This window comes from Dasypus novemcinctus, unplaced genomic scaffold (assembly GCF_030445035.2).
Source record: "Dasypus novemcinctus isolate mDasNov1 unplaced genomic scaffold, mDasNov1.1.hap2 H_2, whole genome shotgun sequence".
Lineage (NCBI taxonomy): Eukaryota > Metazoa > Chordata > Mammalia > Cingulata > Dasypodidae > Dasypus > Dasypus novemcinctus.
The window spans coordinates 605,549-627,636 of record NW_026688139.1 but is presented as its reverse complement, the minus strand read 5'-3'; the positions used below and the strand labels follow the sequence as shown (position 1 = coordinate 627,636).

Sequence of the window (22,088 nt, the reverse complement as noted above, 5' to 3'; positions counted from 1 at the left end):
AATATAGTATAACTTATTGAAATAACATATACATATTGCTTTTGAATATATATAGACTTTTATAGATCATTGATTTTGAAAATCTATAGACGTATAGAGAATGACTAGATTTTGGCAACGTGGTAATGTTTCTCAAGAGAGGAGTACATGTAAAAGGAACATTCAGTAGTCATGTGGAGAAAGAAAATAGGCAAGGAAAGGTGCAGTAGAGGTAATGAACTGAGTGAAGACCCTTCTTGGAAGAGTGGTGGAAATATAGAATCTGAAAATATCAGGAAGAAAGCTTCCATATTTTAAAATATTTCATAAAACATGTAGAAAGAGAAACAGAGCTGTGTTGTTAGAAAGCTATTTTCAGTTTCACTTCTGTCTATGAAATTTTTTTAATCATGAAAACCAAGAGAAAAAAACATTGTTATTTTCAAGTATCAAAGTAATACAGGGAGAAAAGGAGTAGGTGCAGAGTAATCCACAACAAATGAATGAAAGCTCTTTGTCATGATCTATATTATGTACTGAAGTATACTTTCTGAAAAGTAGAGAACAGGCATTAAGAAAATGAAATAATACATGATAAGATATCATAAATTTAAAAAAACTCAAAAAGTGAATGAGAAGAAATAAGAAAAATGGAAATACAGCTCAAAATTGAAGTATAATCTCTTAAGAAATAGGGTGACAAGATAATGCTTAAGTAGATAAAGTGAAAAGCTGAAAGGGCTGAAATATTTAATGAAGAATGTTAAAGATTGAAGAAAAACACTCAGAAGTTGAGGAATGGTTCCGATGATCCACTAGCTGAACCCTGGGTGCCTGAAGCAGGAAGTGGGTGGGGCCATCCCCAGTCTGGAGGCCTTGGGTGGGCCCTGAGGTCTGGGTGGGTCCTGTACATGGGCAGTGCTGAAAGCTGCCCCGGCCCTCCCTCCCATGATGCTCAGCTCCAGGCTGCAGGCCTTGGCAGGTGGTGTCCAGGCTCCTTCAGCCTGGCCTTTGGTGATGGCTGTGGCTGCTCAGGTGCTAGGCAGCCTTGAGCTCTGTACCCTGGGAATGTTTGCAGGAGGTGTTAGTCCTGTGCACTGGGGAGGGTGCAGACCTGTGCTGAGTCTCATCCTTTTTTTTTTTTTTTCCATTCATATTTTTTTATTGACTTTGTAATAATATTACATTAAAAATATATATGTGAGGTCCCATTCAACCCCACCCCCCCACCCCACCTCTCCCCCCCCCCCCCAGCAACACTCATTCCCATCATCATGACACATCCATTGGATTTGGTAAGTACATCTTTGGGCACCTCTGCACCTCATAGACAATGGTCCACATCATGGCCCATACTCTCCTCCATTCCATCCAGTGGGCCCTGTGAGGATTTACAATGTCCGGTGATTACCTCTGAAGCACCATCCGGGGCAGCTCCATGACCCAAAGATGCCTCCACCTCTCATCTCTTCCTGCCTTTCTCCATACCCATCGTCCACCATGTCCACTTTTCCCAATCCAATGCCACCTCTTCTATGTGGACATTGGATTGGTTGTGTCCATTGCACCTCTATGTCAAGAGGAGGGTCAGATTCCACCTGGATGCTGGATGCAATCCTCCCATTTTCAGTTGTAATCACTCTAGGCTCCATGCTGGACCTCCTGCTGCTGGAGCGGGTGGTGGTGCTTTCATCTGGGTGGAGCTGGGGGACTCCAGATCACTGATTTGTCAATTAAAGAAAGTCCATGAACTGGGTTTCCAGAGAGCCGTTAAACAGATGGATGGCTCCAGGATGACCATGTGCTCCCCCTTGTTGAGGGCAGTTCTGGTTTATGTCCGTTGTCCTTCCTTTTCATGTCACCCCCTCTCACTAAGAGTATCCTGATGTGACTTTATGTTACATGGTCAAGCTATTAGGTCTATTTTGAGCATTTCTTTAAGAAAGGTTGACTTAATGACTGAATGATTTAAGTTAAAAAAACTTGTAAAACATAGGGTGTGCAATGAGACACAGGCATATATACTTGTGTCTGGATGGCTTATCCTGCAAGGAGGTGTGTGAAATTGGTAAGTGGGTGTCTGGGCAGAGGTAGAATGGAGGGAACAGGCTGGATGAGAGGGAGGCTTACCTTTCATTGTGTACCTTTTTCAACATTTGATTTTTATTAAAATGAGTGTTTTTCCTACAAAATACACAATAATAAGATTCTGGGAAGGGATCATTATAGGCATTTGTAATATGTCCTGTTATGTGAATTTTCCTTCTAGGAGACCCCTAGTCAGCTGGACAGTCCCAGGCAATGGGACAAAATTTTGTTTTTATATTCATGAGAAATATGGTATGTGCTTTTCCATTCTTTTAATATCTTTTTCTGGTTTTGCCATTGGGGTAATGTTAGCCTTATCTCATGAGTTAGGAAATGTTCCCTTTGCATTGTTTCTGAAAGAGATTGTGGGGAATTGGTTTCATTTTTCCTTAAATGTTTGGTAGAATTTGCTTTTGAACTGTCTGAACCAGGTCCTTTGTTTTTTGGAATGTTATTAATTATTGATTCAAAATTTTAATGGCTGTAGGGTTATTCTGATGATCTATTCTTGTGTGAGTTTTGATAATTTGCATCTCTCAAGAACTTTTGAGTCATTACATCTAAGTTATAAAATTATTGGACCTAAGGATGTTCATAGTCTTGTTTGATTATCCTTTTAATGTCTGTGGAAGCAGTAGTGATGACACCTCTTCCATTCCTGGTATTGGTAATTTTTATCTTCTCTATTTTATGTTTGGTTAGCCTAGCTAGAGATTTATCCGTTTGATCAGATCATTTCAAACAACAAACTAAGGCTTTAGTTTGGGCATATGTTTTGATTTCTATGTGATTAATGTGCAGGAGTGCACTCACTGGACTGTATGGTAAGTTTATGTTTAGTTTTGTAAGAAACTGCTAACTAGTTTTCAGAGTGACTGTACCATTTTATATTCCCTTATGCAATGTATGAGTGATTCAGTTTTTCTGCATTCTCACCAGCATTTGGTATTGTCACCTTATGTTTTAGTTGTTTTAATAGTGTGTAGTTGCATATCATAATGGTATAGTTTGCATTTCTCTAATGACTAATTATATCCAGCATCTCTTCTTGTACTTATTTCCCATCCATTCATCTACTACGGTGAAATGTTTGCACATATATAGTGCCCATTTTTTAATTGGATTGTTTTTTATTTTTAAATTTCCCCTCCACCCTCGCAGCTTGCTTGCTGTGTCCATTCTCTGCACACTCTTCTGTGGGTTTTTTTGCTTGTCTCCCTCCTTTGTCGCGTGACCTGGCTGAGTTGGCTCTCTGCAGTACCTGTGGGCGAGGCAGCGATCCTCAGCCTGTGGGTGAGCCTGCCTTCACAAGGAGGCCCTGGGATGAGAACCCAGGGCCTCCCATATGGTAGACAGGAGCCCAAGTGACTGAGCCACAGCCACTTCCCAGGATTTGTTTTTTCATGGTTGAATTTTGAGAATTTTGGAAATTCTTTTGATTTATTCTAGATATCTGTGTTTTTGTGGGTTTTCTTTCTTTTTTTTTTTTTTTTGGTATTTGGCTCAGTGGTTGAACCCAGGACCTCATTAGTGGAAAGCCAGCCCTCTACCACCAAGCCACATGGGCTCCCCTGAAATTTTTTTGTTTGCTTGCTTTTTGTTTTTGTTTATTTTAGCAAGTACTTGGATCTGAACCCAGAACCTCTTGTGGGAAGCAGGCGCTCAACAGCTCAAGCCACATCCACTCCCAATATTGTAGATAGCTGTTCCAGATATCAGTTTCAGATAGTCTAGGTATGTGTTCTTTCTTTGTCATACTTAAGTTTGCAAATATTATTCTCTGTCTGTAGTTTGCTTTTATAGTTTCTTTTTTTCAGGTCTGTAGTTTTAAAATTTGGTGAAGGGAAACAGACTTTGGCCCAGTGGTTAGGGCGTCCGTCTACCATATGGGAGGTCTGCGGTTCAAACCCCGGGCATCCTTGACCCGTGTGGAGCTGGCCATGTGCAGTGCTGATGTGCGCAAGGAGTGCCGTGCCACGCAAGGGTGTTCCCCGCGTGGGGGAGCCCCACGCGCAAGGAGTGCGCCCGTGAGGAAAGCCGCCCAGCGTGAAAAGAAAGTGCAGCCTGCCCAGGAATGGCGCCGCCCACACTTCCCGTGCCGCTGACAACAACAGAAGCGGACAAAGAAACAAGACGCAGCAAATAGACACCAAGAACAGAACAGACAACCAGGGGAGGGGGGGAAATTAAATAAATATATCTTTAAAAAAAAAATTTGGTGAAGAGCCATGTATCATTTTTATTTTTTATGGATCTCATTCAATGCACTCTCTCTTCAGAATCTCTTTCCATGTTTTCAAATATCAACTAGTTTTGATGATACCCCAGTCTTTCTCTTGCCTAACATCACAACCCCATTGATACTTCTGCTTCAGTGTCACAATTTTAAAAAAAAATTATTTTCATTATTTTTAAAGGAGCTTTAGTTGCCATAGATGTTCCATCAAAAATATAGGGGGTTCCCATATACCCTACTCCCTCCCTCTAACACACTTTTCCCCATATACATTATCCTTCATTCATTAGTGTGGTCCATTTGTTTCATGGGATGAGCACATATTGAAGCATTGCTGTCAAGCATGGTCTATAGTTTGCATTGTTTCACACTTTGCACAGCACATTTTTATAAGTTTGAGAAAATGTATAATGACGTGTATCTGTTATTGCAGTATCATGCAAAATTATTCCAGTGTTTGAAAAATGCCCCATGTAATGCCTATTCTTCCCTCTCCCTCCCCTCAGAACCTCTTGTGTCCACTGTCTTTATATCAATGTTATGTTCTTCCATTATTAGAATAATAATAGTCTACTTATCCATAGGTGCATTCCTCCTGTTTGTTCATTCCTCTGTCTTTTGGAGTTGGGATTGTGTCACTTTCTTACCCCACAGTAATCCAGCAACAGCTACTTCAAATAAGTGTGGAACCCGACCACCTGGTTTCCCTAACTGCTGCTGCTCTATCTAATCCACCATATCACTTGCCTGGACTGCTGTGATAGCTCCCTAACTAGTCTGCCTTTTGACCTACTTGCCATTGTGGTCCATTCTTACCTAGCAGCCAGAATGATCCTGTTAAAACCTAAGACAAGTCTTGGCCCTTGTTTTTCTTTACTGAAACCCCCACACTTTCCCAGTTTATAGTAAAATGCAAGGCTATTACATTGCACTACAAGAACCTCCACAATGTGTGCTCCAAGTTTTAAAAGCATTTATTGAGATATAGTTACATACCATATAAGCTATCCTAAGTGTACTTTATTATAATTACAGATGTGTGCATTCCTCACCACAATCAAGTTCAGGACATTTTCATTAATCCTAGAAGGAAAGCCCTATACTCCTTAGAAGTCACCTCTCAATCCCTCTATCATTCCCCAGCCCTCCATAACCACTATAAATTTCATCTCTATAAATTTATCTTTCCATTTTATATTAATGAAATCATAGAATATATGGTACTTTGCATCTAGTTTCTTTCACTTAGCATAATGCTTTCTTAAATTACTATAATTTTTTTAAATGAGAGAAGTTGTATGTTTACAGAAAATTCATGTAAAAAATACAATGTTCCCATGTATCCCTCTATTGTTGACTCTTTGCATTAGTGTGTCAGCTTTGTGAGGATTGATGAAAGAATATAAGATATTACTGACAACTATAATCCTTAGTTTACATTAGGTGTATTTTTTCCATCTACCTTCCTATTATTAACAATGTGTAATAGTGTCATCCATTTGTTATAATTCATGAAAGAGCAATCTTGTATTTGTTAACCTCAGTCCATCATCCATAACACATTCATTTAGTTAAACAATCCCACCTTTAGGCTTTTAGCTTTCCTTCTAGTAACGTACATGACCTTAAACAAATTCTCTCAACCATATTCACAAACATATAATTCACAGTAAGGTCCTACCATCACCACTATCCATTCCCAAACATTTATAATCAACCTAAATAGAGATTCTGCACAATTTAAATATCAGTTTTCCATTCTCTAACCCATTGTATCCCTTGGTAACTTATATTCTAGATTCTAAATCTGTGAGTTTGCTTCTTATCCTTAGTTCATATCAGTGAGATCATACAATATTTGTCTTTTTGTGTCTGACTTATTTTACTGAATGTAATGTCCTGATGGTTCATCCATGTTGATGAATGCATCAGGACTTCATTCTTTCTTAGAGCTGAATAATATTCCATTGTATGTATTCACCACATTTTGTTTATCCATTCATCTGCTGGTAGTTATTTGGCTTCTACCCTTTCTTTATTGTGCTCTGAACATTGACATACAAATACCTGTCTGAATCCTTGCTTTCAATTCTTTTGGATATATATGCAGAAGTGGGATTGCCAGGTCATTTGGTAATTTTAGTTTAACTTTTTGAGTTACTGCCAAGCTGTTTTCCACAGCCAATACACTATTTTATATTCTTACCAACAGTGTATGAGGTTTCCTATTTATATGCATCCTTACCAGCACTTGCTATTTTCCAATTTAAAAAATAATAGCCTTTTGAGTGGGTGTGAAGGACAGCTCATCATGCTTTGATGTGCCTTTCCCTAATGGCTAATGGACTTGAGCATCTTTTCTTATGCTTATTTACCATTTGTATATCTTCCTTGTAGAAATGTCTATGTAAATACTTTGCACATTTTTAATGTTTTTTTTTTTGTCATGCCCAACTCCCTTGGAGGTAATTGAGTGATAAAGCTCTTTCTTCCTTCTTGATGTGGAAATAGCCCCTCACCATTTGCCTGCTTCCTCCTCCTCCTTTGATCCCCAGCTCCAGTCTTGTCTTCTCTGACTTAGGTAACCTTTTTTTTTTGAGGTACCAGGACTGGGCATTGAACCTGAACCTGGGACCTTGTATGTGGGAAGCTGGCACTGAACCACTGAGCCTACATAGGCTCCCTTGAGTTGGTTTATTCATTTGTTTGCTTGTTTGTTTTTAGGAGGCACCAGGAACCAAACCTGGGACATCCTATGTGGGCAGCAGGTTGAACTTCATCCACTCACAGCATCTTTCTTACCTGCTCTGTTATCCTACCATTGACCCCTCTTCTTCAAGTTGTATTTGCTGATTCTTTATCTCTTGCTCACTGGATCACCTAAACAGTCCTAAACAGTCACCATGCACTCACTTTATTTAATAAAGTGTAAAGGGTGGAGACGGTGGCTCTTTCCACCATCTCTATGATGACCCTTCTTGTTGGGTAGGTGGTTTCAGACCATCATATTTGCAGCCCTTGAATGTAGTTGAGGCTCACCATGGGCTTTGAGGGAGGCCCAACTTGGATGGAATTGTGACTCTTGTGAAGTCATTTCCACAGTGGTTTACCTTAAGTCAGACTTCCCTGTACTTAGATCCTGACATGTACTTGGTGGGTCACTTCAGGAAAAGTACTTTGAGATCTTTGTACCTATTCCTCATCTGTAAATTGGTGATAAAAAAATACCTAATTTTTCAACTTTGTTTTATAATTGAATCTAATTTTAGCTTGCCTGACTCCCCAGATAGTCTCCTTCCAATCCTGTTCCCCAGAAAGGAGAGTGATGGACTCAGTGGGTCCCATGCTTTTTAAAACATTTTTTAAAAATTTATTAGAGTATACCACTCATACATAAGCATACATAAACATTAAGTGTATAATAATAATTGTGAATTTACAAAACAAATATATATAACATGATACAGGACTCTCATACCTCACCCTATCACCAATACCTTGAATTGTTAAACATTTTAACCTAATGATTAAAGAGCATTGTCACAATATTACTACTAACCACAGTATTTTCCCCCAACCCACCCTATTATTATCTTTATATCATTTATATATGATCATTCATAAATAATAAGTATGGTAAAAATTGTGAAGTTAGAAAGCAAACATGTGTAACATCATTCAGGGGTCCCATACATCAACCCTCCACCAACACCTTGCATTTTCATGAGATGTTTCTTACAAATTATGAAAGATTTTTGTCAAAATCTTGTTGTTCTTATGTTACATTTGGTGTATTTCCCCCCCAACCTACCCTATTATTATTTTTTAACTATAATTTTATGGCAGAAGTTGTAAACTTATAAAACAATCATGCACATGTACAGAATTCCCAAACAACACCCCTCTATCTGAACATTTGTTACAGATAAGATAATATCATCTGATTGTTACCATGACCATAGTGTACATTTGGCATACATTTTCCATATTGCCCCATTATCAACACAGTACATCTTTGGCATAGATGCAACAATATTATATTATTACTGCTAATCAGAGTCCATAGGTCACTCCAGTTGTATTTTTCCCATACTTCTCCACATTCCCACCACCTTACAGTAGTGATGTACATTTGCTTTAGCTAACAAAGGACACTTTTGCATTTGTACCATCAAACACAATTCTCATCTACTTCTTGGTTTGCTGTGCTATTCAGGGTTCCTAGATTATTTCTTTAGCATTCTGTCAATTGGCATTTCATATCTAGATTACCATTTTCCACCACATCCCCATTTATAAACTAGCTTTTACTCGCTATGTGTTACCATCCGCTCTATACATTTCCACACTTTCACAGCAAAGCTAATTAAAATTTATGTACATTAACCATCAGTAGTCCATCTCAGTCCTCCTCTTATCTCCTTTAAGAATCTACCATGTACCACCACATCTTGAAGATACTTTCTTACCATTTGTTCTAGAAGTTTTATGGTTCTTGCTTTTATTTTTAGGTTTTTGGTCCATTTTGAGTTAATTTTTGGATAAGGTGTGAGATAGAGGTCCTCTTTCCTTCTTTTGGCTATGGATATCAAGTTCTTTCAGCACCATTTGTTGAATGGACTATTCTGCCTGAGATGTGTGGGATTGATAGGCTAGTCAAAAATGGCTTGACCATACATGTGAGGGTCTGTTTCTGAACCATCAAATTGATTCCATTGGTCTATGTGTCTGTCTTTATGGCAGTACCATGCTTTTTTTAAACCACTATATCTAGGAAATATGATTTAAAGTCTGGAGGTGAGATTTCGCTTTTCCTTTTTAAGATATTCCTGGCTATTCAGGATCCCTTACCCTTCCAAATAAGTTTGATAATTGTGTTTTCAATTAAAAAAAATTCTGGTGGAATTTTCATCAGGCTTGCATTGAATCTGTATATCAATTTGAGTAGAATTGACATCTTAATGATATTTAGTCTTCCAATTCATGAGCATGGAATATTCTTCCAGTTATTTAGAACTTTTTTTAATTTTTTTTTTAATATTGAGTTGCAGTTTTATGAATACAAGTGCCTTACATCATTGGTTAAGTTTTTTCTTGACTTTTTGAGTTTTATCTGCCGTATTTTATTTTCACCCTTCTTTTCCTCTTTTAATTTTATTGATAAAATCTTCATTTCTAGACTCTCTTCCAGGCCTCTCTGTCCTGTCTTTTCTTGTCAGGGTCTAGCGTAACCTTTAGTATGTCTTGAAAATCTTGCCTCTTGGTTAGAAATTCTCTCAGTTTCTGTTTATCTATGAATATTCTAATCTCATCCTCAGTTTTGAAAGACAGTCTTGCTGGATATAAGATCCTTGGCTGGAAGTTTTACTTCTATATTTAGTATCTTAAATATATCACGCCACTGTTTTATTGCCTCCCTGGTTTCTGAAGAGAAATCAACACTTAATCTTATTGGGTATCCCTTATGTCATGCTTTGCTTTTCTCTTGTTGGTCTCAGAATTCTCTTTGTCTTTGGCATCAGATATTCTGGTTAGTATGTGTCTCAGAGTTGGTTGATTCGGATTTTTTTGGATGGGAGTACATTGTGCTTCTTGGACATGGATATCTATGTCCTTCAATAGGGTTGGGAAATTTTCTACCATTGTTTCTTCAAATATTCCTTCTGCCCCTTTTCCCTTTTCTTCTTCTCTGGGTCACCCATGACATGTATGTTTGTACATCTTTTGCTGTCATTTATTTCCCTGTTTCCTTGTTCAATTTTTTCCATTCCTCATTTGTTCTTTTCTATGTTCACTTTCAGAGGCCATTTCTTTCAGCTTACCAATCCTTTTTGCTGCCTCCTTAAATCTGCTTTATATGATTTCAATGTTTTTAAATTTCATTTATTGCACCTTTCATTCTGAGATCTGCTAATTTGCTATGTATGCTTTCGAGTTCTTTGTGCTCCTCCAGTGTCTTCTTAATATCCTTAATCTCTTTAGCCATCTCATTGAATTTATTAAGGAGATTTGTTTGAACTTCTTTTTTTTTTTTTAAAGATTTATTTATTTATTTAATTTCCCCCCCTCCCCTGGTTGTCTGTTCTTGGTGTCTATTTGCTGCGTCTTGTTTCTTTGTCCGCTTCTGTTGTCGTCAGCGGCACGGGAAGTGTGGGCGGCGCCATTTCTGGGCAGGCTGCTCTTTCTTTTCACGCTGGGCGGGTTTCCTCACGGGCGCACTCCTTGCGCGTGGGGGCTCCCCCACGCGGGGGACACCCTTGCGTGGCACGGCACTCCTTGCACGCATCAGCACTGCGCATGGCCAGCTCCACACGGGTCAAGGAGGCCCGGGGAGACGGACGCCCTAACCACTGGGCCAAAGTCCGTTTCCCTGTTTGAACTTCTATGATTAGTTGTCTCAAGTCCTTTCTGTTACTTGGAACATTATCTTGTTCCTTTAACTGGGCCATATCTTCCTGTTCCTTGGTGTGGATTATAATTTTTTGTTGTATTGGCATCTGGTGTAGTAGAGTATTTATTCTGGGTGTAGTTTTTCCTCTTTAGTTTATGGCTTTCTGCCCTTTCTCCTTTGCTGGTTGTGCAGTAGGAGCCAAGGATGTAGTTGGTACTCTAAGCTGTGGAGGCTTAAGCTGCCCTCATTACCCAGGGACCTATGAAGCTTCTCTCAACTTTCTCCTTTGCCAGGGGTAGGGACAGAATCACAGCTGTGTGGAATAATTCAAGTTATGCAGGCTGTGACTGTGGCTGCCCAGTGAAACTGATGAAGCTTCATGCCCCTTTCACCCCTGCCTGGGGCAGGGACAGAGCTGCAGGCATGGGCAGCAATCTATGTATTGCAGGTCCAAGATGACCACAGTTGTCCTGGTAGACTTCCAGTTATTCAGCCCATGTCAGCTAAAGGTTCCTGAAGTTACCTGGATAGGCTAGTGCAGGGTCCACTAGATTCCCCCCTGCCAGAGGTGGGGCTGAAGCCTAGAATAGGACTGCAGGCTGATCTGGGTGAAAGAAACAGGTCCCTATGTTCAACCATGATTTTGGTCAGCCTGGCTTCCCCTTCTGCTGGGGGTGGAGTTAAAATGGTGGCCACCAGCCTCTTTCTGACTTGGACAGGTTCATCCTTTAGCTCTTCTTAGGGTTAGACTCTAGCAAACTGAATTTACTAATCAGTAGCTGAAATCAGTGGCCAACTCTCTTCCTCCCCTGTTTTTGGGAAAAAGGAGCTTCCATTTCTAGCCAGAGGATAGCTCTTGGGGCAGCTTGTGCTGCTATGGTAGGATATTCTCTGACATCTCAACTTGGCTGGTAATTTCCCAAAGAGGCTAATGCAGGTCCCCCAGCTTCCTCCCTGCTGGAGGTGAGGCTGGGTCCTATGCTAGAGCTGCAATCTGATCTGGATGGAAAGGTGCTGGTCCCTACCAGCACTGGGATTTTTATTCTGTCCTGCTTCCCCTTGTGCCCAGCGTGGAGTTAAGATGGTGACACCCAGCCTCTTTCTGACTTGTTCAGGTTCAAACTTTAGCTGTTCTTAGAATTATATACTGTAGCCCTCTCAATTTACTCATCAGTAGCTGAAGTTGGTGCCCAACTATGTTTTCCTTCCCCATTTTTGGGAAGTGGAGCTTCCTATTCCAGCTGCAGAATAGCTCCCGAGGTGGCTTGTGCCTCCACTGGATGATGGGCACCAGCTTCCAGGGCATGGGGTGCTCTACTTCTGAATCTTCTCTGCAGATGGGCAGTCTCCTTCCTTCTGTTCTTTCAAGGATGTTGCATGAAGCTCTTCTGGCTTCCTGGATTACCCAAACAGGTGCTTTAGATAGCACCATGTGATTACTAACTGCCCTGTAGCAGGAGCTGACTCTAGGAACTCCTTACTTTGCCACATCTTGTTAGTTTTCCTTGAATTTTGGATATTTTATATATAGGTCTAAAGTTTCCTTTTACATTTTTGTTGTTGTTTATGTTTCTTTGTTGAGAACTATCTTTTCTTTCATTTCAAGAGTATTTACCTTTCTTATTGAGCAGAGACTGCTTTGATGCATAATTCCTTCTCTGGTTCATTTGGGACTGTATTGGCTGATTTTTTCCCCTGGAGAATAGATGAGATTTTTCCAGTTCTTTTTATGTTATGTTGTATAATTTGGGATGATATCTTGTTGTGTGTGCTTATTATATAGTTAGAGACTTCTGAAAGATTGTTTTGGCTAGTTGGTGCCTTGCTATTCCATATGAATTTGAGGATCACCTTTTTCCATTCCTAAAAAAAGGTTGCAGAGATTTTGGCAGGTATTGCATTTATTATTTTTTTCATTTTTTTGGTCTTTAAAAAATTTTTTAATGTTACCTTAAAAAAATACAAGGTCCCTATAAACCCCCATCTCCCTCACCCCACTTTCCCCCCCATAACAACCTCCTCCATCATCATGAGACATTCATTGCACTTGGTGAATACATCTCTGAGCACCACTGCACCTCATGGTCAATGGCCCACACCATAGCCTACACTCTCCCACAGCCCACCCAGTGGGCCATGAGAGGACATACAATGACTGGTAACTGTCCCTGCAGCACCAGCCAGGACAACTCTAACCCCTGGAAATGCCCCCACATCACATCTCTCCCTCCCACTCCCTGCCCCCAGCAGCCACCATGACCACTTTCTCCACACCAATGCCACATTTTCTTTAGTTACTAATCACAATCATTCATGAATAGAACATCAGTAAGTCCACTCTAATCCATACTCTATTCCTCCATCCTGTGGACCTTGGAATGGTTGTGTCCACTCCACATCTATATAAAGAAAGGGCTTAGATTCCACATGGATGCTGGATGCAATTCTCCTGCTTTCAGTTGTAGGCACTCTTGGCTCCCTGGTGTGGTGGTTCACCTTCTTCATCTCCATGTTAGCAGAGTGGTGTAAGTCCAATAAACCAGAGTGTAGGAGTTGCAAGTCTGTTGAGGCTCAGGGCCTGGCTATCACATGGTCAGTCCAGAGATTCAGGTCCCCTGGGTATACACTAAACCCAAGCACCAACTACAGATCCAGTAAAATAACAGGGGAGGCTTGTGGACAAAGATCAGATCTGAGTCCAGCTCCATCACACAGAAACACAAACTCCAAATTAGGGCCAACTGACATGGCACTGAACTCCACCTGCCATGACCACAGAAACTGTTGGTCCCTGTAGCCCTCAGAAGAACCAGTACCTGGGGTTGTATCTTCTTTATCTGTCTCTGGGACTCTGCTGAGGTGTGCGTAAGGGCAACCACTCTGATGACCTCCCGGCTCTTTTTGGAGACTCATAGCCACATAAACTCATTTGTCCTTTCCTTTCCTCCTTTTATTCAAGGTCAAAAAGCATTTTTAACTCCTGGTATTATATGTAGACAGATATTCTGATGGTCCGAGTTGACCCCTTTATTCAAGGTCATTTTCTAGTTACATCATCAGCTGGTACTTGGTAGTAATCCCTTGGTGGAAGAAGTTGCCTTGCCAGTTTGCATACAAGGCAACACTTATTGCAGTGATGGAAGGCAAAACATCAAAAATAAAGCTTTTGCATTTTTAAATTTTTTGGTACCCCAATTTATTTTTACCTTAATTTTTCTAAATTAATATGTATTCTATATCTAACCTTTAAGCTCATCACTATATTTCATTTTATTACTAATGGAACCTGGCAATATAGGGCTTCATTTTTGAAGAAGTTTTGGATCACAGAGAGGTTCAACAATGTCAGAGGAGGAACACTGGTGTGGGATGTTATTGACAGGGGACACATGGTTGGCAGGGAGTTCTACAGGGCATATATCCATATATCCAGGGTACATAAAGATGTTTGGATATTTTCATAGTTGTTACAATTAAAAACAACTGAGGGAGTGCTGAGTTCCTAGCCAGGGGAGCTCTATCACAGTCCCTAAAGGAACAGCAACAATCCCCCAAGTGCAATAGGAAAGACCAAAAAAGAAGGAAGATCCAACAATGAGCCCTTGATACTAATGATTATGCTTGTGAGCCTGTGCACCTGAGATAAGAACAAGGCCTAGAGCTGCAGTGTGCCTAAGAATTGCCTAAGAATTACCTCCTGAGAGCCTCTGTGTTGCTCAAATGTGGCCAGTCTCAAAGCCAAACTCAGCATGTAAATGTATTGCCTTCCCCCCAGTTTGGGTATTGCATTTAATCTGCAGATCACTTCAGATAGTACTGATATTGTAACAATATTAAATCTGAAACAAGGACTCGCCATTTATTTTGATCATCTTTAATTAATTAAAATTAATTAGGTCATAATTTAGGTCAAATTTAATTAAGTGCTTTGCAGATTTCAGTGTATAGGTCATTCATCTCTTTATTTAAATTCATTATCAGGTATTTTATTCTTTTAGAGGCTATAGTGAATGGAATGTTTTAAAGATTTTTTTATTTTTTCAAATGTACTTAGGTTACAGAAAATGTTACACAAAAAGTATAAGGGATTCCCAAATGCCCCATTCCACACACCTCCCACCCTTCCCCACATTAACAGCTTCTTTCATTAATGTGGTACATTCATTGCAATTGATGAACACATTTGGAGCATTGCCACGAAGCATCGATTATACTTTACATTCTTCCTACTCACTCTCACTCAATTCTTTAGGATATATAGTGGCCTCTATCTGTTTTTGCAGTGTCAGTAAAGACAATTCCATGTTTCAAAAATGCCCCCATATTACACCTCTTTTTCCCTTTCTGTGCCTTCAGCACCTCCAGCAGCCACTGTCTCCACATCAATGATATACTTTCTTCCATTGCTGGAATACCAGTAAGTTCATAGTAGAATATTAGTAAGTCCACTCTCATCCATATTTTATTCCCCAATCCTGACGATTCTGGAATGGGGATACCTACTCCACTTCTAATTGAGAGGAGGCTTCAATCCCTTATGGCTGATGGATGGGACTCTCTTGCAGTTGTAGACTCTCTTGGTTCCTTGGTATGGTGGTTGTCCTTCCCCACCTCCTTCTTAGTTATCCTGGGTGATGTCAATGAACTGCAGAGTAGGTGTTGCAGCTGCTGCAATTGATGTTTAATGCCCATATCACAGTGTTTTTTCCTGGTATGGAAAAACAAAACTGATTTTTTTTTTAGTGTTTATCTTATACCCTGCAACTTTTCTGAATTTGTTTCCTCTAGTAGATTTCTTGAGGATTTTTTGGGATTTTCAATATGAACGATCATACCATCTGTGAATAGTGGTAGTTTTTGATTTCTGATTTAAATGCCTTTCTCTTTTTTTGCCTAATAACCCTGGCTAGAACTTCCATTTTAATTTTGAATAGAAGTGGTAACAGTGGGCATCCTTGTCTTGTTCCTGACCTCAGGTTTCATTCTTTCATTGCAGGCTTTCATTGTTTCTCACATTGACTTTGATGTTAGCTGTGAGTTTTTTGTATTTACTTGTTGTGGTTGTTACCTTTCATTCCTATTTTTCTGAGCAATTTTATTATGAAATCATGGTAGATTTCATCAGAAGGCTTCTCAGTGCTATTGAAGTGATCATAGATTGTTCCCTCCATTGTTTTTAATGTGTGTTACTACAGTGAGTGATTTTCTTAGGTTGGCCCACCACTGCATTCTGGGGATAAGTCACCCTTGGTCATGGAGTATAATCCTTATAATATATGTAGTTTGATTTGATTTGCTAGTGTTTTGTTGGGAGTTTTTGCTTCTGTATTCATATGGAAGTGGTTCTTTGTTTTCTTTTGATGTGTCTATCTGATTTGAGTATCAGAACAATAGTAGCCTTATGGAATAATGAGTTAGGAAGAATTCCTACCACTTTAGTTTTTTGGTAGAGTTTGGGAAGAATTGGTGTTAATTCTTGTTTGAATGTTTGGTACACTTCTCCCTGAAGCCATCTGGACTTTGACCTTTCCTTGATGGGACATTTTCGATTATTATTCAATCTCTTTGCTTTTATAGGTCTGTTAAGATCTTTATATCTTCTTGAGTCAGAGCAGGTTGTTTTTATGTTTTAGGAATTTGTTCATGTCTTCTCAATTATCTAGTTTATTGACATATGAATGTTCATAGTATTCTCTTATAACCCTTTTAATTTCTGCCAAATGAGTGTTAATGTTCCCACTTTCATTCCTTAAATAGTTATTTGCATCTTCTCTCATTTCTCTTTGTTTGGATAAAAGTTTGTCAATTTTATTAATCTTTTTAAGGAACCAAATTTTGGTTTCATTGATCCTCTCAGTTGTTTTTCTGTGCTTTATCTCCCTTGTCTCCTTTCTGATCTTTATTATTTCCTTCCTCCTACTAATGTTAGGTTTAGTTTTCTCTTTCCTCAAGATATGAAGTTAGGTAATTGATTAAATATCATTCTTTGGTGGGTGGGGACTCAATGCCCTACTGGCAGAAGAGGTTTCTGTAATTCCTTAATTAAGTAAACCTATGAATCCAGTATCATCTGATATGCCTAGAATTGAAATTCATCAATAATATCAAACTGCTACAGCCAATATCTAAAAGGGGAACAAAAAAGTTGGAGCCTTTATTTACCTATCCTATACTTATTTAAATCCAAGGTGGGAGCTAAAATATAAAAACTCAAGGATGTGGGCTGCTTAGAAAAATTCTTGCTCCTACTTGCCTTGTGAATCATGTTACCTTACAAACTGGGTCCCCTATCTAATGTCTGCTGTGACCTAATTAAAACAATAGGCAGCTGCAGAGTCTTTTAAAAAAATCCAAATTTTATAAAGAACCAATTAGAAAGCCCTGTGTACACCAAAAAGATACATTTTCAACTGCCTTTTGAAGGCTTAGAAGGAGGACTGCTTGATCCCCAAGTCTGAATGTGTAAACAATGTTTGGATAAGGAGCCAATATACTATAGGATATCTGAGTCATGGTATCTCTATTTACCAGCCCACTAGCCATACCAGAAATAAACTTACCCTAGATATGAAGTCGCTGGGCTAGGGTTAACCATAAGATTATCAACTCCCTATGGAAGGTTTGCCTATCATGAGGCAACCTAACAGCCACAGTAGAAGAACGTGTCAATATCATTGATGCAATTCTCAAAACAATTCGAGTTTCTATAGACACAGTAAATGTCATGCATAATGAGATGGCCTTAGATCATCTTCTGGCAGAACAAAGAGGGGTATGTGCAGTAGCCAATATCTCCTGCTGCACATGGTTAAATACATCAGTGCAGCTAGGGCTAAACACCCAAGCCATTTAGCTTCATAACATTACCAATCCTCCTGCATAATCGATATGAGAATCCATCAAAAACTCTATGCCTAAATTATCATGGTTCTTACCCATAATAAGTCCCCTAATAATTGGTATCATGCTCTTAAAATGTGGTCCCTGCCTTCTTAACTGCTTGGTGTACTTCATGAGTAAAAGTTTAGAAGCTATTAAACTGCAAGTGATCATAGCCCAGAGCTATGAACGATTCTGTTGTCAGTGTGCTGACAGTCAAATATACCTTAACATAGCTAGGGCAAGATTCTGCTCCTCCACTGGAACCTGTCACAACATCCACAGTCAGCAGGAAGCAGCTCCAGAAGCTAAACCTCCTCAAGAGTAAGGAGAGGGTATAAACAGAGGGGGAACTGCTACAAGGATGGAGTGCCCCCTGGATGATTACACACGGAAAATTTCACCTGTCCTTTTGTTTGAGCTATGCTTATTTTCAGGAACTAAGGGTAGGTTGCCAGTAACCACAAGAGCAGCCCACCTAGGGCTGCCAAAGATGGCAAATGGGCTCCCTGTGCAAAAAGTATTATAAAAAGTACCATGTGCAAGAAGAGACCATCTGCATATAACAGAGTAGAGTTAACAATAATATTGTAATATTTGCAGCAATGGCAAAGATATTATATCAATTCTAAGGGACAATAATAAGGGGTATAAGGAGATATGGGATTTTTCCTTCTCAAGTAGTGAAAATGTTCTAAAATTGACTGAGGTGATGATAGCACAACTTTGCAATGGATGTGAGAGCCACTGAGTATACACTTTTAGTGGATTGTACAAAACAGGAGACTGTATAACACAGTGAATCCTGTGGTAGAAGATGGACTGTGGCTAACAGAATATGAAAATGTTCTCTCATGAACTATAATAAGTACATAATACTAATTCAGGGTGTCATTAACTGGGTGAGTTGGGGGAAAAATACACCAAATGTAAGATATTGGCTATATTTATTAGTAGTCATATTTTTATAATGCTTTTTCATGGTTTGTAACAATTGTTTCATAACAATGCAAGGTACTGCTGTTGGGGTAATATATAGGAGCCCTGTATGATGATATTCATGTTTGTTTTGTAAGTTCACAACTTATACTATACACTTATTATTTATGGATATTCACATATGAATGATAATCTTCAATAAAAACTTAACAAAATAAAAAGTTGTAAAACTAAAGATAGGAGGTAGCATGATTGTAAAATAAACATAATTATTTCAAAAGTGAGGTTTATTCTCTACAACAAGAGAGGATGATAAGGTAAATATACAGCAGAGGTGATACAGAAAGTTTGCTTCTAAACAAGACACTCAGTTAAGGAAAACCTTTTATAACTTCTTATTAAGAACAGACAGATAATACAAGAAAACTTTAACTGAACAGAGAGAAAACCACGGTATGAAGTGATTTTGTATGAAGCACTGTATGAAGATATTGTCTGATGGGAAAACTCTTAAAAATCTTATAAACCTATCAAATCTTAGCCACCCTGTGCCATGACAAATAAAATCCATTTTCTGCAAACCTTCAACTTTCTGTATCAACTCATGATTGTCCTACATATTCCCATTTCTTTCTACAACAACCAGTTTATTTTACTTTAAAATTTAAGACAAAACTTTATTTTCCTTTAACAAAACATATCTTGCAAATGTATTTAAATGATCAAAAAGATCTTGGAAACTCTCTTCAAGGTAACAATCTTGAAAACATAATTTTTCTTTCAATATAATCATGGAGGTGAAGAAGGTGAACCACCACACCAGGGAGCCAAGAGTGCCTACAACTGAAAGCAGGAGAATTGCACCCAGCATCCATGTGGATTCTAAGCCTCCTCTTGATATAGATGTGGAGTGGACGCAACCATTCCAAGGTCCACAGGATGGAGGAATAGAGTATGGATTAGAGTGGATTTACTGATATTCTATTCATGAACTATTGTGATTAGTAATTGAAGAAAATGTGGCATTGGTGTGGAGAAAGTGGCCATGGTGGCTGCTGGGAGTAGGGAGTGGGAGGAAGAGATGAGATGTGGGGGTATTTTTGGGACTTGGAGTTGTCCTGGGTGGTGCTGCAGGGACAGTTACTGGACATTGTATGTCCTCCCATGGCCCACTGGGTGGACTGTGGGAGAGTGTGGGCTCTAATGTGGACCATTGACCATGAGGTGCAGCAGTGCTCAGAGATGTATTTGCCAAATGCAATGAATGTCTCATGATGATGGAGGAGATTGTTGTTATGGGGGGAGGAGTGGGATGAGGGGGATGGGGGGAATATGGGGACCTCATTTTGTTTAATGTAATATTAAAAAAATAAAGACAAAAAATAAAAATAAAAATAATAAAATCAAAATATAAGCTCTAATAGATATAGTTCTAGTTTATTTGATCAGTAATTACATGGAGTTGGGAAGAACACACCCATGTAGAATGAAATTTATGCTTATATTGTACTTTTTAAAAAAGATTTATTTATTTCTCTCCCCTCCTTCCCCTTTGTCTGCTCTCTGTGTCCATTTGCTGTGTGTTCTTCTGTGACTGCTTCTATCCTTATCAGCGGCACCAGGAATCTGTGTCTCTTTGTTGAGTCATCTTGCTGTGTCAGCTCTCCATGTGTGTGGTGCCATTCCTGGGCAGGCTGCACTTTCTTTTGCACTGGGTGGCTCTCCTTAGGGGGTACACTCTTGTGCATGGGGCTCCCTGTAACATTAGGAGTGTTAATTTATATGTAAATGCTTACTTATCTCTAAGTCAATTTGAATAGAGCTCTTTGCAGGAGTTTCATAAGTTAATTTGGAAATAATATTCAGATGTAGGAAAATATCATGCATCAAACATACAGAAACACAGAGTTTATACTTTCAATTTAAACTACTAATCAAACATAAAAAACAGAAATACAGAAAACATAGACATCTCATGAGCTTTTAATTTCTCACTTGTCTTTTTCAAAGAATCATTTAATGAAACTTTAAAAATATTGCTAACATACTCTGAGCATCAGTTGAAATAGGCATCTCATTTGACTGGCTGGGATATCACATTTGGGAGCACATCTCTGAGATGAGTAATTTTGTCTACTTGGAATGTTTCTCATAATTAACATTAAAATTCTAGGTTGTCTTTGTTAGATATTGCCAATTTGTTCGATATGTACAGCTTCCAACTCCATAATATTTGAATATGTATAATATGCCAGTGTGCCATAGGATAGAGAATTAACATTTTAAGAGAATGAGGATCCATCTTTATCATTTTGCTTCTTAACTTGTGCACAGGTCAAAGAAACTAGCCATAGCAAACATGAAACTGTGGACTGAACCATAAGGCTAGAGACTCAGGATCAAAACTTGAATTTTCTCATTAAAAAGATTGACCCACTGAACTTTGGACTGAAAGCTAGTGAGACTGGAGAGCACAGACAGAAATAAGTGGAGCTCAGATCCAAGAGGGACTCACTCATGAACCTTATAGATGGTGGAGAGGAGAGCATGCTGAAAGGTTTCAGCAGGAACCTACTTCTGTCTTCTTATCTCCAGAGCCCTTCATAGTGGCATTCAGATTCTGTTCTCATCACTGAACCTGTGCAAAAAAATACCCAGGTAATTAACATTTTGGATTTCACACCTTTATTAAGTGATTCATGAATTAGGCAGCATTCAGCCCAAGAGCAAGGCTCATATAGGCAGAACAAGGTAGTCTGAAAGAAAATAGAGTCAGGAAGTGGACTTGGCCCAGTGGTTAGGGCATCCGTCTACCACATGGGAGGTCCGCAGTTCAAACCCCAGGACTCCTTGACCCATGGGGAGCTGGCTCATGCACAGTGCTGATCCACGCAAGGAGTGCCATGCCACACAGGAGTGTCCCCCGCATAGGGGAGCCCCACGTGCAAGGAGTGCACCCCATGAGGAGAGCTGCCCAGCATGAAAGAAAGTGCAGCCTGCCCAGGAATGGTGCCGCACACATGGAGAACTGACACAAGATGATGCAACAAAAATAAACACAGATTCCCTTGCCACTGACAATGACAGAAGTGGACAAAGATGCAGCAAATAGACACAGAGAACAGACAACTGGGGTAGGGGGGAAGGGAGAGAAATAAATAAATAAATCTTTTTTTTAAAAAAGAAAATACAGTCTTACAGAGTGCCTTACTTGGCTTAGCCTTGACTTAGAGGAACTATGCTACAGAACAAAAAAGGGAGCTGGTGAGTCTCCCCAATTTCAGGTTCAGGGAGAAGGACCCTTTACAAGAGACAGGAACTTAATTAGGCTTTGGTTTCTGATATGGACTTAGCATGAAAGTCTCCGTATCAGGCCTAGTAAACTTAATTATCATCTGTTGTGCTTGTGTCTTCTATTAATTTTGAAAGGGCAGTTCTTATACTTTCTCAAAAAAAGTAGAATGAATTTCACAAATTTTCAACAAATGTATAAATGAAAGCACAACATCCTAAAAAATGAAAATTTATCTATAAGGGGCACATGGGCCTGCATACAAATGACTCCTAAAATAAGAT

The 22,088-nt window shown here is 39.3% G+C and overlaps 1 long non-coding RNA gene across 3 annotated transcripts in view; it reads left to right on the top strand.

The window, feature by feature from the left end:
- Nucleotides 1-20,838, top strand: part of LOC131277456 (uncharacterized) — a 57,899-nt gene extending 37,061 nt beyond the window's left edge. Inside the window, exons 3-5 of one of the 3 annotated variants that reach the window (XR_011648176.1) lie at nt 2,249-2,319; nt 3,684-3,801; nt 3,885-5,527. This is a non-coding gene — a long non-coding RNA (uncharacterized lncRNA). Of the gene's footprint in view, nt 1-2,248; nt 2,320-3,683; nt 3,802-3,884; nt 5,528-19,309 lie in introns of those variants that run through there. The other 2 variants (XR_011648177.1, XR_009184628.2) reach the window with 2 other exon arrangements.
- Nucleotides 20,839-22,088: the final 1,250 nt, after the last annotated feature.